Below are 16558 nucleotides of genomic sequence, written 5' to 3' on the forward strand. Positions count from 1 at the left end.
CTCTGAACTACAGGTCCCAGCATTCACCCCTGTAGGCACTGCAAGCCCCAGCCCAGGACATGCACACAGGAAGGGAGGCTCTGAACTACAGGTCCCAGCATTCACCCCTGTAAAGCTTTGTGGTACTGCAAGGTAGTCCACCTAAAACAGCTAGGATGGCTACTGGTGCTGGTGCTGTCCTGTGCTCACAAATATAGCCAATAATCTGACAATTTATCCCATGCCGAGAATTCAGCTGTGAGAACATGAGCCCACTTAAGGTTTCCATGCACAGCTGAAGATGAATAGACATAGGCAATAGATCCCAAACATCTCCAGGTGCACCTGCCCACAAACAATGTTTTATTTCCCCTCACCTCTACCCAGAGCCATCTCTCCTGCTGGATTGAAATGAGATGATGAAATGAGTGGGGATCCCCACACACACACACCCAGCACATAATTCCTGTTGCTCCCTGGACTCAGTTAAGCATGAGTGAGTTTCGCTTTTAAAGCAAGCATTGCACAACCCCACTGGCTGTGTCTCTAGCATTCGGTTGGCCGCCAGCTATACCCCTTTGTCTTTGCTCCACCAATAAACTCCATGTGGGCGCACTGGGTCTTGTGTTTGTACTTCATTGGAGACAGCTGCAGCAAGAGAACAACATTTTGGTGCCACAGAACTAAGTCAGGCACTCCTCTAGGACTCGGCGGCTGTCTGCTGGTGGAGGCCAGTCAGAAGGGGACCCTGATTCTGAACCAGTAGTCCACTTCCATCCACCTGTTTGCTGGAAAGACCATCTCACACCGGCTACAACTCCTTTCGTTAGGGTCTGGTGCATTTACAAATGAGTTAAAATATGGCCCTCTCTGGGCATTATTTCAGATACTTGATTCAAGCCTTCCTGCCTTCGGACTGCTGAGTCCTCAACTGCCTCAAATGGCCACCGCAATTTTTTTCAGCTGACAAGCATCGAATAACACTCTGCCATCCTCCCTTATCGGGCACATTGCTCTTGGCCACATGCTTGAGCTGACAAGTTACAAGACTGACTGACCGGCCAGTTTTGCTTAACCTATGGGAAATAAACCAACCAAGGAAATATTCCCATCCACACCACTGGGATGCCTACTAGAAAATTTAAAACCCTTTCACTTAATGCTACTTGTTAAGGCACCCAGACTCATTTACCTTTGTAAATGAGAAATAGCCTAGACATCACCTAGAAAATAAGTCAAATTGGCTGCATAATGGCCCATCATTAATAATCCCGATATCTTAAGATATCTTTCACATTACTGCCAGCAAAAAGATAGATGAAATTACCATATATCCGAGCTTTCCTCTATCTAAATGCTAAACACTCTCTTTCCTCTTCCTCCTCTCAATATCATGTCCTTCTAGCCAAGAAAGATGAACCTGAAGAAACCTCCACTAATTTAGACCCTGCTAACAAATCTCCATAGCTCCATCATCAACATCCAACTACCTTTTCTGCTTCTTCTCCCTCTTCAACTCCTTCCTCTCCAATGCCAGATCGCTCTAAAGGCCAAGAAACAGTTGCCCCCTTATTTTAAATTGTGAAGAAAAATTCATAGTCTTACCTATAGCAGTGAGGTTCCTGTAGTCTCCAGCATCACATCTTTATAGAGATTCTTCTGGGAAGGATCCAGCAGAACCTACTCTTTCCTAGTGAAGTCAACATTCACATTGTGATAGGTCACTGCATTCTAAAATATAACATAAATGTATGAAAACTGATACTGACAACAATATAAATGTATTCTTATTTAAAAATTTAATTATCATGCTTCACACACTTATTCCATGACACAGACATTCTAAAATAAGCATCAAGTCACTTAAGAAAAAAACTGAATAGGAGGGTAACCTCTGTCATTTCTGATAAGCCTATTAACAAACATAAAGAGAGAAACAAACAGATCAATAGTACTCAGTGCACATCAGAGATATTACATGAACAAGCTGTTCTGAGCATATAGTAATAATCAACTCACTAAAGTATAAATATTGAGAAAAACAAAATGCCAAGGGCATAGAGAAAGCATTTCAGTCCACTGAGGCTGGAGACACCTGCAGCTGTGAAAGGCTAAATTCATTATTAAAAGTGTATCTGAGTCTTCTTTCCACAGACGCAAGTGAACTCACACCCCAACATCAACATCCACAAAAGACTACAGTGACACCACGTGGAATAAACCAACTATGCATGATCTTAAAGACACATCTGTGCAAACTGTGAAAGAAGAAACTTCTTCAGGAATTGTTTCATCTCCATGATGACACCTCAGGTCAGGAATATTGTATTCCTGATCCTTGGTTTGGCCCCATTTGATTACCATTTTAGCCATAACAGAGGGTGGATGTATGCTCGTCATAAACCAGACATGGATGTCTCTAGAGATTCAACAGAGTCCCTGTTGCTTTATATTTCTCATTATCTGTTAATAATGTTTACATTTAAAAAAAACTAAGAAAAATATCTGATGCTAATTATTAAGATTAACGGACTCTCAGTTCTTTTCACTAATAAAAAAAAAAAATCAACACAAAAAAGAAAACACAAAAAAACAAAAAAACAACCTCTACCATGGCCCAGAACCACAGAACCACATTCTCCTACTTGATGCTGACCAGGTTAGGATGATGCTATACAATGATTGTCCTAGCTCAGAGTACTACAGATACAAACCTAATATGACCCTCTTTAAATATTTTTATTTGAAAGTGATAACATTTCCTTTTATTTGTAAATGTATTTTCAACTCAGTGCATACAAAACCTGGAGAAAATATAAATATCCTGTAATCTATATTGTTAGAACCATTTTGATTAATAATTATGTTTTAATGCCTGCAATTTATTTTCCTGCTTTCTCCTTTTCTTGTTGTTGAAATTGCTGCTAAATTGTTAATAATTCTTATATGTGTCCTCATTGGCACTATGTATGACTCAAGGACTAGGGGACCTTCCCACAATAATACTTCCCCTAAGCACTGTATGCATGGAGTGTTTGTCCCTCACCTACCATGGTTTGGGCCCACTTGCCAAGGTACCTCTCTCACAGTATTATAACTTAGGTGCATTTGTAGTTTGTTCTTTAATTTTCATTAAATCGATTCATTTATTTTACATACTTACCAGTTTCCCCTACCTCTTCTCCTCCTGTCCGCCCCCCCCTTCACCTCCCATGTAGCTAACATCCACTCTTCCTCCATCTCCTTAAAGAAAGAGGCAGGGCTCCCATGGGAGTCAGCAAATCATGGCATCAAGTTGAGGCAGGTTGAAACTCCTCCCCCTGCATCAAAGCTGGAGGAGCAAAACCAGCATGGTTCCTGATCCCACTGCATGGAGCCCCCCACAAACAGACCAAGCTACACAATTGTCACACACATGCAGGCTACCTAGATCTCAGTCGGGAGTCCAGGAGCTCCCATGAGCTCAATGCAGCTGTCTCTGTGGGTTCCCCAGTTGGGACCTTGATTCCTCTGATTCCTGCATGCCTTCAACTGGACTCACAGAGCTCAAACCAGTGCTTGGCTGTGGATTTCAGCCTCTGCTTTCATCAGTTATTGAATAAAGGCTCTCTGATGAAAACCAGGGTAGTCACCAATCTGATTATAGGAGATGGAAGTCTTAGCTGGGGTAATCCTTGTGGATTCCTGGGAATTTTCCTGGCACCAGGTTCCTCCTAACCCCAAAATGGCCCCCATTAAGATATTTTAATTATTCTGCCCTTCCTTCCATCTTCAATCCAGCCAACCAGATCTCTGTTGTTCTAATCTTTCCCAACAAACCTAATGCCAATTTATCCAGAAAATCTCTTATACTATACCCAGCCCTAAAGTACTAGAAGTACTTCCAAACCAAGGAAGCTAGCTGTACCAACAAAAACACAGGCAATATATAATCTCACAACAACAAAACAAAAAGAAAACAAACACACACACTACCACCACACACACCATGTCACCTTCACCACCAAAACCAAAAACAAGAATTAACAGTAGCTTATGATCAATCTCTTAATATCAATTCACCAATAAAAAGACAAAGGAGAGCAGAATGGATATAAAAGCAAGATCCATCCTTCTGTAGCATTCAATAAACTCACATGAACTTGAAAGACAGACATTAACTCCAAATAAAGAGTCAGAAAAACATTTTCCAAACAAATGGACCTGAGAAGCAAGCCAGTGTAGGTATCTTAATATCTAACAAAATATGCTTCAAACTAAAACTAAGCAAAAGAGATGGAGAAGGAAATTTCATATTCAAATGAAAAATCCATCAATATGAAGTCTCAATTCTTAACATTTATGCCCCAAATACAAGGGCACCCACATTTTTTTAAAAGAAAAATTAATAAAGGTTAAATTACAAATCAAACCCCACACATTAATAGTGGCAAACTTCAACATCTAACTCTCACCAGTGGACAGGTCTGCTAGACAGAAAATTAACAGAGAAATAAGAGAAATAATAGATGCTATGACTCAGACTTAACAAATATGTACAGAACATTTTACCAAAAAATGAAAGAACATACGTTCTTCTCATTACATCATGGAACCTTCTTTAAACTGATCACATACTAGGTCACAAAGCAATTCTCAACAGATACCAAAAAATTAGAAGAATTGCACCATTAACCTTACAATATCAACATGCGTAAAAGTTAGGGATCAAAAACGACACAAACTACAGAAAGCCTACAATCTCATGGAAAATGGACAACTATCAACTAAATTACCACTGGCTTGAAGAAGAAATAAAGATAGAAATTAAAGAATTGCTAAAATTCAATGAAATGAATCCATAGCATATCCAAACTTAAGGAAACTATGAAAGCAGTGCTAATAGGAAAGTTCATAGCACTAAGTGCTTAGATAAAGAATTTGAAGAAATCTCACACTAGCAACCTAACAGCATAACAGCATACCTAAGAGCTCTAGGGAAAAAAAAGAAGCAAACTCACCCAGGAGTAGACAACAGGAAATAAACAAACGAAAGGCTGAAATCAGTAAAATAGAAACAAAGAACAGTAACAAGAAAAAGTGATTATCAACAAGCTATCCAACTTATCAATGTCAGAAATAAAAAGGGGGACCTAATTAGACACTGTGGAAATTCAGCCAATCTTTAGGTCATACTTCAAAAACCTGTACTCCACAAAATTAGAAAATCTAGAAGAAACATACAATTATCTTGGTACGTAACTCATACCAAAATTAAATCAAGACCAGATTTAAAGAAAGAAACAAACAAACAAACAAAATTGGCAAACCAAATCCAAAAACACATGTCAAAAAAAAAAAAAAAAAAAAAAAAAAAGCATACACAAAGTAGGCTTCATCGCTTCATCCCAAAGACACAGGAATGGTTCAACATAGAAAAATCTGTTATTGTATGATTTTGTCCCATGTGCAATGTTAGCTTCTGAGTACTATAAGCTGACTGGAGTTACAGCCAATGCCTATGTCTCAAACCTCTGAGCTGACCTGTGTCAACCAAAATTGGACATATCAGCATAGGAGAGTTGGCTAATTGGAAAATGAATATTTATTAGTTTAAGCTATCCTCCCTAAATTGTCCACCCACTAATTCTGTCTGTCTTCATAAACATGGAAGAAATTAATACATGAAGAAAATTACAGTCACTCACCCTGCCCTATCAGGCACTTCTTTATGATGAAGACCCCTCCTGCAGCTCACTGCCTTAGACTTCAGTCTGTATTCTACCCATTGTCTACACTGTTTCCCCCTGCAGTGTATGTACACAGGACAGCGTATTGTCTACTGTTTCCCCTGCAGTGTACCAAGCACACTGTTCCTCCTCTTCTTGTCTGAAGGAAGAAGCCAAGCTCCACACACAAATTATTTTGCTGTTACTGCAATAGACAGCCCACTATATGACTCAAACTGAAGTTTTAGAACTCTGTGGTGCTCCAGACCTGTAATGCAAGAACTTAGGGTGTTTAGTAAGGAGGATAACAAGGGCAATGCACTGTGGACTAAAGACAGGGTTCAATTCCACCTCAATATAGGAGACTTTTCTTAAAACCATGTTTCAAAAAGACTAGAGAAGCCACTGTTGTAGAATTAATATAACTTTATGGCACACCAGGACTTAATGTTGGTTGTGACCCTTCAATTTCCCATTGAGAAGCATGTTAGAGGCCTTTGATGGGGAGGTGGACTTTATGGGTGTTTTTAAATCAGGGTTTTCTCTTGTTATGGAATATAAAGGCTAATTAATCCTAGTGCACAAACATTTACATCTTATCACACTAATCTCTAACAATGCTTATCATTGGGGGATTTGAGATACAACCCTGTCTTATCTAAATTCTACTTTAACTTCATGTCTCCTAAGAAGTGGTAAATCCTTACTTATACCATCAATTCTACTCATCTACATCATAGGTTAGCTATGGCACACTGCCATATTGTGCTAATTATAATTGGCCTTAATAATAAAAAGCTGGAGTAAGATATACGGGTTAATGGTGAAAAGATCAGAGAAGCTGAGCAGCCAGCCCCTAGTTCTATCCTCTACTGAACCATCAAATCAAAGAGGTGATCCTTTCCCTGTGAATCTTCAGAATGAACACAATGAGCTTCCCTCTCCTCACACCTTAAATTTTCTCTCCCACCAGCAATATTACTCCTTTCTCCACTCCGAGACACCACCACCTGTCTCAGTCTCTCTTTTAGACTGGATCAATCTGGTGTGGCTCAGGGTGGCCTTGAACTCACAGATATCCACCTGCTTTTGCCTCCCAAGAGTTGGGATTAAAGGTGTGCACCACCACAGCTTTATCTTCAGATAACTACTCCCTAACTCCACACTCTGACCTTCAGGCAACTTTTTGTTTATTTTTGTTTTGTTTTGTTCTTGGTATTTTGATTTTTTGAGGGTTTCTCTGTGTAGCTTTGGAGCCTGACCTGGAACTGGATCAAAGTCACAGATATCCACCTGCCTCTGCCTCTCAAGTGCTGTGATTAAAGACATGTGCCACCTTTAAAGCACAAACAAAATGCCACCATATTTGGATATTTCTAAAAACAGTTACGCTGCCAAACCTCTGTATACACACAGCCCCGGGGAGTAAAGTTACTCAGAGGCTTCCATCCTGGCAACACTGAGCTACACAGAACCATGCTGGACAAGGCAGGACCAGACAGGAATGTGGTGAGCGGCTCCCACCCAGCCCAGGGAGAACCAAACACACTGGCTTAGGAGCCTCAGCCGGACACTCCACCTATTCTGGGGACAGCGCCCACACTCACCATGAGCAGCCACTCGCCCCCACATGTGGAGAGAAGCCCATGTCACTGTTACTGGACACGCCGCCAAGCAGTTCTCACTCAAAGCCAGCCACTCTCCCCACATGGGGGCAGCGGCCACGCTCACCTCAGCCCGCCTCTCCTCACCTGTGAAGGGCAGCGGCCAGTCAGGAACCTCTGCCCACCGCTCTTTCCCGTCTGTGAAGAGCAGCCCTCGCTCATTTAAGTCCAGCGCTCCTCCTCTGCTGCTGAGCTGACCAGGGCTCTCTGCAGAAGCAAAGACACAACTCCACCTGGCTTCCTCAGGTGAAGCGCTGAGGTGAGTTGGCTCCCAGAAGAACCCTCCCATTTGACTGGCAGGTCAGATAGGGGCTCTGATTGGCTACTGAAGCCTGAGAGACAGGACCAGGTGAGCAGAAGCTACAGGCCCTCCCCTGGATTCACCTCAATTCAGACTCCACCCTTAAAAAGCCCGCCATTTGAGGTTCCACCTACAGAGGTGCTAAAAGCCCCACCATCTGAATACACCTTCTGATTCGTGATTTCCTGTTCTCATTGGGTCACACAGGAATACTTTACTCAGATTAAACATGGATTCATTAATTCACTCTAATTAAATTGCTGCATCACCAACCTTGGGTTTCCTACACCATTCCACTAACTGGGATTTTTAAACAAAATAGGGTTTTCTGCAGTCACTTTAGGTGCCTGCTCATCATCTCCACAGCTGTGGTATGGGGAGGACAGGAAGGCAGGGCCAGGAAAAGCAAGGAGCTGGGCAGGCAGGAAAGGGGAAAGGGCTTGTGGTGCCTCACTGCAGTCAGGACCCACCTCCCCCTACCACACTGACCTCTGCTGCCCAGGCGCAGAAGGCGCTGCAAGCCCCAGCCCTGGTCGTTCCCACAGGGAGGGAGGCTCTGAACTACAGGTCCCAGCATTCACCCCTGTAAAGCCTGGTTGCACTGCAAGGAGGTGCTGAGAATTCAGCTGTGAGAACATTAGTTCACCTAAGGTTCCCATGCACAGCTGAAGATCAGTAGACATAGGCAATAGATCCCAAATGTCTCCAGTTGCACCTGCCCCCAAACAATTCTTTATTTCCCCTCACCCCTACCCAGAGCCATCTTTCCTGCTGGATTGAATGAGATGATGAAATGAGTGGGGATCCCCCCACACACACACACCACATAATTCCTGTTGCTCCCTGGACTCCTTGACCTCTCCATTTCATTCAACTCAAAAGAGACCAGCACTTCAGCTCTGGGAAAGGTATTCCCCTTGTGTTGTGGTTTCTGATGATTTTCCCACTTCCCTCTACAGCCACCCAACCTCTCCTGCACTAAAAAGCAAACCACTCCGGAGGTGCCTCCTCTCTCCAATTCTTTTCCACCAGTTCTTTCTGGAGCTCACTCCCAGCCACTCCTCTGACGAACTTTATCAAAGTCCTCCTTGATCTTGGAGTGAGCAGCTGGATCCAATGATGGTTTCAGTGCTCATATCTCTCAGTTAGCAATAGAAGACCCAGCTGATTGCCTCTTGAGTGACACAGTGTATGCACCCTCTTCTGCCACAGCAGTGACTGCTGTCACCTATTTTGCATGCACTTTAGCCTTTGACTTGGGATTATTTACACTTCAGAAAGATTAATCCCTAGTTATCTTTATTATAGATGCAATAGCTTAGTAGCCAATAATTAACCGAGTGGACATCACTGAATTTAAGCATTGGAAGAAAGCTGTAAAGTGGATTCATGAAGTTCGCAAGTCTGTAGTGCAACGTATTTCTCTTATTTATCTGCCTCTGTCAAAAGGCAATTGCGAGTAAAAGAATAATGTGGGGGTTCGGCTCTTTGCCTGACTGACATCTAAACTGCTTACCCAAGCTTTTAATTTTTTTTAGTTCTTGTGATGATACCATGGCTGGTCTGGGAACTCCTGTGTATAAGGAAGGTAGCATGCTTTACTGTCTCAACCTTTGTGGTAGCTGAAGTTGCTGGATCATGGTTACAGGTACCCACTACCCAATTTTAAAGAAAGGATGATACTTGTTATAAAATACTCTGAATTGAACAGATATAATGAAATGGTGAAAATAAGTGATGAAAGGTATATTATATATCTATTGAGATAAATGAAGAAAATGTGATAATGGAATTATATGATAAAATAAAATGAACTGCTGGTATAAAATTAAAGATGGAATCCAATACAAATAGATGAAATATTATATAATAGAGTGAAATGTAATTTCATCAGATTATTCCAATGTAATACAAAAATAATGAAATGAAACAACAAAAAGAAGCTAAAAAATGACAAAATAAGAAAATGACAAAATGAAGTAAATGAAATACACCGATTTTTAAAAAAATACTGAAACAAAATGCAAATAAAATGTGAATAATTTAATGTAACAAATTGGATTGAATTGTAATAAAATGAAATCAAGAAAATGCAACAAAATGTTGGTAGTTAAACAACTGAAAGATAAAAAGAAAAAAATTAATGAATTCTATTTTGCTTATAATGTAATGAAAATAAAATGTAATAAATACTGTAATGAATGACATGGAATGAAAAATTTTAAATGTTGGGGTGATGTGTGCGTGTATAATATATAATGTCATGTAGTCAAACACAATGTAATATAAATTAGATGAAAAACGAGGAGACGATATGAAGTGAAATAATGTACTGGAATAAGTCGATAGGACAAAAAGTAATTAAGTGAAGTGACAAAAGTGAAGATGGGATGAAATTAGTAAAATAAACTTAAAATGAAGTGTAAATAATGATATAGCGTGAAATAACAAAATAAAATGAAATGGTATTGCAACTAAATAAGAGAAAATGCACTGTGATAAAGGATTGGTCACCCACATGCCAGGCTGGTTACAGACTACCCTGTCTTGGCAGGCGAGGGAGGGTGTGTGAATCCACCCTTTTCTTTTGAGCAGCCACACTTGATTTCGGGCTCTCAGGTAGACGTTTTTAAATCTTTCCTTCCAGGGTTTGTCATTGGCCTTAGACACTGCCCCCTTGCTGGACTCGTCCTGGGGCAGCCAATGACTGACAGCAGAGCTCCACCCCCTGGGGCTGGGCTCGCCCTGGGGCAGCCAATGACTGACAGCAGAGCTCCTCCCCCTGGGGCTGGGCTCTCCCTGGGGCAGCCAATGACTGACAGCAGAGCTCCACCCCCTGGGGCTGGGCTCGCCCTGGGGCAGCCAATGACTGACAGCAGAGCTCCACCCCCTGGGGCTGGGCTCGCCCTAGGGCAGTCAGTGATTGACAGCAGAGCTCCTCCCCCTGGGACTGGGCTCTCCCTGGGGCAGCCAATGACTGACAGCAGAGCTCCTCCCCCTGGGGCTGGGCTCGCCCTGGGGCAGCCAGTCAGAGCAGAGCTCCGTCCCCTGGGGGATGAGCTCGCCCTGGGGCAGCCAGTGACAGCATAGCTCCACCCCCTGGGGCTGGGCTCGCCCTGGGGCACCCAGTGACTGACAGCAGAGCTCCGTCCCCTGGGGGCTGGGCTCGCCCTGGAGCAGCTAATGACTGACAGCAGAGCTCCTCCCCCTGGGGCTGGGCTCGCCCTGGGGCAGCCAATGACTGACAGCAGAGCTCCTCCCCCTGGGGCTGGGCTCTCCCTGGGGCAGCCAATGACTGCAGCAGAGCTCCTCCCCCTGGGGGCTGGGCTCGCCCTGGGGCAGCCAATGACTGACAGCAGAGCTCCACCCCCTGGGGCTGGGCTCGCCCTAGGGCAGTCAGTGATTGACAGCAGAGCTCCTCCCCCTGGGGCTGGGCTCGCCCTGGGGCACCCAGTGACTGACAGCAGAGCTCCGTCCCCTGGGGGCTGGGCTCGCCCTGGAGCAGCCAATGACTGACAGCAGAGCTCCTCCCCCTGGGGCTGGGCTCTCCCTGGGGCAGCCAATGACTGACAGCAGAGCTCCTCCCCCTGGGGCTGGGCTCGCCCTAGGGCAGTCAGTGATTGACAGCAGGGCACCTCCTCCTGGGGGCTGGGCTCGCCCTGGGGCAGCCAGTGACTGACAGCAGAGCACCTGTGTGCCTTTAATCCCAGCACTTGGGAGGGAGAGACAAGCAAAGGCCAGCCTGCTTTAAAGGGTCAGTTTCAGGACAGAACACAAAACTCCAGAGAAAACCTGCCCCACCAAAAAACCCCACCAAACAATAACATATCTCTTTGGATCCATCAGATTCCTTTTATAAGTGTCTACCCCTTTTTATGTTTTGTTTTGTTTGGTTTGGTTTTGATTTTGATTTTTGAGACAGGATTTCTCTGTGGCTTTGGAGACTATCTTGGAATTAGCTCTTGTAGACCAGGCTGGTCTCGAACTCACAGAGGTCCAACTGCCTCTGCCTCCCAAGTGCTGAGATTAAAGGTATGCATCACCACCACCTGGCTAAGTGTCTACTATTTAGTAAAAAGCAACTTGTGTCTTAGTATAAACTTTCTATAGTGTAGTCCTTCAGAAGTTTTGTTAAAGCATTGGAAAATGGGGCCATCATTGCTTTAATTTTATTGAGTGATGCTCCCTAGCAACTACAGTCATTTATGTTACCTGTGCTTTTACTTTCTATACCATCTATAAAAAAGCAGAAAGTATCTGCCTAGTCCTTCTCTGGCTTTAAAGAGGTGTATAATGGTTCTGTGAATATTTACTATTAAGTCACGCAAAGTTTTGCTGTTTGAGACTTGAAGCCCTCACCTCTGACTGAACTTGAGACACCTTTTCAGGAATAGAATTATCTCATATAACAATTTAAATACAAATACTCATATAAAAGTGGATTAACACAATATGTAAAATAAAAAGGTCAGTCTGGTATTGACAGTAACATAAATCTCTGTATTTGTTCCCATTTGCTGACTAAAGAATTGATCTATGAGAATATCAAAATATCATTAGAAGTCATTTTCAATATGTTTCTCTATTTTTCTTTTAAACCAATATTATTGAGTTTTCCTATGCTATTGGTTGGGGGAGTGGGAGATTATGATCAAAATATATGTGTAGGGTGCCACCTTGTGGAAGTAATAATTTACTGCACCTCATCAGTGTCTTCCACATTCACCTTAGTCCCTATGTTTCCCAGCCTTAGTAATAACGGAAGGGTACACATGCTCTCTGTTGAGATTTATGCTCACCCTTTTATATGACAAAAGTATAAAGGTATTTCAGACCAATGACAATATGATTTACAGAAGTCTTATTTACATCATTTACAGATGTCACAATGAATGCCCAGTCCTGCTCTGGCTTTAAAAGAGAATAATGATTCTGTGAGTATTTACTATTAAGTCACGCAAAGTTTTGCTGCTTGAGGCTTGAAGCCCTCACCTCTGAATGAGCTTCAGACACATTTTCTGGAATAGAATTATCTCATATAACAATTTAAATAAAAATGGTCATATAAAAATGGATTAACACAATATGTAAAATAAAAAGGCTAGTCTGGTATTGACAGTTACATAAATTTCTGTATTTGTTCCCATTTGCAGACTAAAGAATTGATCTATGAGAATATCAAAAAATCATTATAAGTCATTTTCAATGTGTTTCTCTATTTTTTTCTTTTAAACCAATATTATTGAGTTTTCCTATGCTATTGGTTGGGGGAGTGGGAGATTATGATCAAAATATATGCAAGGAAACAGAAGTGTAGTGTTGCCCAACCATCTTCTGGCCAAAGTTCATCATGTCCTTGTCCTGCAGAAATGAGGAAATGCATACCAGGTGTAGGGTGCCACCTTGTGGAAGTAATAATTTACTGCACCTCATCAGTGTCTTCCACATTCGCCTTAGTCCCTATGTTTCCCAGCCTTAGTAATAACGGAAGGGCACACATGCTCTCTGTTGAAAGTTATGCTCACCCTTTTACGTGACAAAAGTCTAAAGGTATTTCAGACCAATGATAATAGTAGGATATCCAGGTCACTGAATATCATTGGACAACTCAGGCCAGTGTTTTCTGTCTAGTGCAATGGGACACTGTTCTCCAAATGCCCAGCTGTTCTTACTTTATAAGCCATGTCAGATGTCATGCTAAAAATGCAGACATTATCCTGAACCCCACAAACAAATGGTATATTTTATAATGAGCTATTAAGAACGTGATTATTTGTGGACACCACACCTATCCCAGGAGATATTTTCAGGGACTGACATTAAAGTTAGTAAAATCCCTCCCTCCTCTATTCATGTGATCACAGTAAGCAATTATAGTGAGACCTACTTTACCTTTCAGTCGATGTTATCAAAGTTTGCCACCAGTTAGTAACATTTGGCAGACATGTTCAGCAGCACCTGATTCTACCCAGAGCTTCATGAAAACTTAACGCTCATGAATAGGGTGTGCAGGTCTCTCAGGGAGCATATCACAATCATGCCACACAGTCACTCAAGATAACTTCCAGGACAATGTAACCCTAACCCTAACCCATGGGTATACTACTGTAGCAACTCATTATAAAGTTTCAGAAGCAGCTGTGAGCGGACAGTGAAGTTTCTGGCCAACCTGCTTGATAAGCTAATTTTATCATTTATTGAGTGTTGGTGTTTTGCCTGCAAAACCCTTTGAGTTCCTGGAAGTAGTCTAATGTGTTCAAGGCTATTTCCCGCTTTTTCTTCTATCAGGTTTTACATAACTGGCTTTATGTTGAGGTTTTTCATCCACTGGACTTTAGTTTTGTGCAGGATGATAGATACGGATCTATTTGTATTCATCTATATGACAATATCCATTATGCTGACACTGTTTGTTGAAGGTGCTTTCTTGTTCCCAATTGTACAATTTTGGCGTCTTTGTCAAAAACTAGGTGTTCATAGCTGTATGGATTAATGTCAGGATTTTCAACTAAATTCCATTGATTCAAGTATCTGTTTTTATGATGCTACCACCCCCCCCTTTTTTTTATAGGATGTTAGCTCTATACTAGAGCAAGTAGTCAGGGATAGTGATTACTCTGGAAGTTCCCTTATTGTAAGTGGAAAGTTTTAGCTATCCTGGGTTTTTTGTTTTCCCATATGAAGTTGACTATTGTTCATTGGAGGTCTGTGAAGACTTGTGTTGGTATTTTTATGGGTACTGTATTGAATTTATGGATTGCTTTTGGGAAGATTGTCATTATTGCCAGGTGTTGGTGGTGGGAAGAGGCAGGGGGATCTCTGTGAGTTCAAAGCCAGTCTGGTCCATAGAGAGACTCCATGATGGGTTCCAAAAGAATACAGAGAAACCCTGTGTCTAAAAACTGATTTACCACAAGACATTTCATATTATTTGTGGCTGTTGCAACAGGTGTTTCTCTGACTTCTTTACATTGCCTTTATCCTTTGTATATAGGAGGGCTATAAAAATAAACACCAATGACAACTTATGCTGGACAGGAGGATGTGGAGAAAGGGGAACACTCCTCCCATGCTGGTGGGAGTGCAAATTCATACAGCCATTTTGGAGATCAGTATGGTGATTCCTCAGAAAATGGGAATTAGTTTACCATAGGACCCGGCAAACCCGCTCTTAGGCATAAACCCAAATGATCCACATTCATGCAACAAAGACATGTGCTCAACTATGTTCATAGCAGCATTATTTGTAATAGTAAGAACCTGGAAGCAACCTAGATGCCCCTCAACTGAAGAATGGATAAAGAAGATTTGGCACATCTACACAGTGGAATACTACTTGGTGGACAAAAAAAAAAAAATACTTGAATCTTGAAATCCACAGGCAGGTGGATGGCACTAGAAGAAACCATCCTGAATGAGGTACCCCAGTCACAAAAAGAGGAAAATGGTATGTACTCGCTCATGTATGAATTTTAGTCCTAGAGCAAAGGATCACCAGCCTATAGTTCACAGCACCAGAGGAACTAGGATACAAGGTTTATTCTAACAGATTCATAATAAAGTCCCTTCCCTCACAGAAGTGGGAAGGGACAAGTTCCACAGAGCACATGGAAGTGAGGGTGGGGGACAGTGAATGGAGAGGGAGCTAGCAGAAAGAGAAGGGGTGAACAGGAAAGCACGTGGGACTAGGAAGATTGAATCAGGGTAGGAATAGAGGACAGGAGAGAGAGAGAGGGAGAGAGAGAGAGAGAGGGAGGGAGGGAGGGAGGGAGGGAGAGAGAGAGGGGAGAGAGAGAGAGGGAGAGGCAGAGAGTGAGAACATAAAAGATGGAGTCATTATTGGTTTGAAGAGAAAAATGAACCTAAAGAAATGTCTAGAGACCTACAAGACTGACTTCAACTAACAATTTGAGCAATGATGGAAAGGCTACCATAAATGCCCTTCCCGGATAATGAGATCAACAACTAACTTATCCACCATCATGGAGCCCTCATCTAATACCTGTTGGAAACAGAAGCAAACACTCATACCTAAACACTGAGTCAAACTAGAATCCAGATGCAGAGAGAGGACAAGACCCGGCTTCAGAAACACATAGAGACAGCTGACCTGAACAAGGAGGAGCTAATGCCCCCCCCCCAGACTGATAGCTGGGAATCAAGCATGGGACTGACTCAGACCCCCTGATCATGGGCCTCAGCTAGAAGGACTGAGCAGTCTAAGCGACCACAAACAGTGGAACCAGGATATATTCCTGGTGCACAAAAGAACCTTGCAAACACATCTCCCATGGAGAGATACTGCCTTAACCTAGAGACAGGAGAGAAGTCCTAGCCAAGGGAGAACCGAACATGCTGGCTTCTGAGCCTCAGGCAGACACTCTACCTACAGCCCTTACTCACCGTGACCAGACACTCGCCCTCACATGGGACGAGCAGCTCCTAGGTCACTGTGACTGGACATGCAGCCAAGCATGTGGACAGAAGTCCTCTCTCATAGCCAGCCAGTCTCTCCACAAAGGGGCAGCAGACACTAGCACTAACCCTGTGAAGAGCGGCCTCGGCCAACCGCTCCTCCTCCTCTGTGAAGGGCAGCGGCCACTCACTCTCCTTGTCCCACCTCTCCTCCTCTGTGAAGAATTCACCTCAGCCCACCTCTGCTCTCCAGAAAAGAGTGGCCCTTCGCTCACCTTGTCCCACCGCTCCTCCCTGTGAAGGACAGCCCCTGGCTCAGCATGGTGAGGGTGCTGAACTGACCAGCGCTCTCTGGGAAAGCAAAGGCAGAACTTACTGCCTCAGGGGAAGAGCTGAAATCCTGGCTCCTGGAAGAAACCTCCCATCTGACTGGCAGGTCAGATTGGGGCTCTGATTGGCTAGTGAAGCCTGAGGGACAGGACCAGGTGAAA

The sequence above is a fragment of the Phodopus roborovskii genome, unplaced genomic scaffold (assembly GCF_943737965.1).
Source record: "Phodopus roborovskii unplaced genomic scaffold, PHOROB, whole genome shotgun sequence".
In the NCBI taxonomy this organism is placed as follows: Eukaryota; Metazoa; Chordata; class Mammalia; order Rodentia; family Cricetidae; genus Phodopus; species Phodopus roborovskii.